Consider the following 1096-nt stretch of genomic DNA (forward strand, 5'->3'; position numbering starts at 1 on the left):
CCTGGCTGTCCTGGAACTCACTCTGTAGACCAGGCTGGCCTCGAACTCAGAAATCCGCCTGCCTCTGCCTCCCAAGTGCTGGGACTAAAGGTGTGCACCACCACCGCCTAGCATCAGTAATTGTTTTTTTAGTGTGTGTGTGTGTGTGTGTGTGTGTGTGTGTGTGTGTTTTCAGAGGGCAGATTGTGGGAGTCGGTTGTCTTCTTCTACCATGCAGGTCTTGGGAATTGAACTCAAACCTTCAGGCTTGGCAACAAACTTCTTTACCCTCTAAGCCACATTGTCATCCCCTACCTATCCCAGTTCTTTTAGGACTCTATCTGGGTAATGTGCCCCAAGTCACAATCTTCTAAAACTGGTTTCAATGACCATCACCTGACAACTCCAAGAGGCCCTTGTTGAATTGTGTTGCAAATCCATGACTAGGAGCCCCAGACTTGTAGACAGGATTTACCGTTACCAAAACTCATTTTCCCAATGCAGTCACCAGTCCTGTGTTCCTGCACTGAGTGGTCTTGTCTTTTCCACCAGCCTAGGAGGCCTTCATGAGCACTGCGGAGATGAAAGAAGAGGGCGTGGGTGCTCCAGTAGCTGCCCGTGTGCACTGGGGCCACACGGGTACCCATGTACTGATTTAAGATTGGGGAATGGTTTTGTAACATGTTTGCCTTGCAAGCAGAAGGATCTGTGTTCAATCCCATCCCCAGAATCCATGTTTTGTTTGTCTGTTTGAAGGTTGAAGAAATTCCTCAGTCCATAAGAGCGTGGCTGTTCTTCCAGGAGACCTGGGTTTGATTCCTGACACCTATACCTCTACTCACAACCATCTAGGATTCTAGTTTCAGGGAATTCAATGCCCTCTCCTGACCTCCATGATTTTCAGGCACACATGTGGTGCACAGACATATATGCAGCTAAAAGACCCATACACATAAAATAAGAAGAAAGATGGAGGGAGGGGGAGGGAGAAGGAGGATGAGGAGGATAAAAAGGAGGAGGAGAGCTGGGCGTGGTGGCGCACGCCTTTAATCTCAGCACTCGGGAGGCAGAGGCAGGCGGATTTCTGAGTTCGAGGCCAGCCTGGTCTACAAAGTGA

The sequence above is a fragment of the Mus pahari genome, chromosome 21 (genome assembly GCF_900095145.1).
Source record: "Mus pahari chromosome 21, PAHARI_EIJ_v1.1, whole genome shotgun sequence".
Classification (NCBI taxonomy): domain Eukaryota; kingdom Metazoa; phylum Chordata; class Mammalia; order Rodentia; family Muridae; genus Mus; species Mus pahari.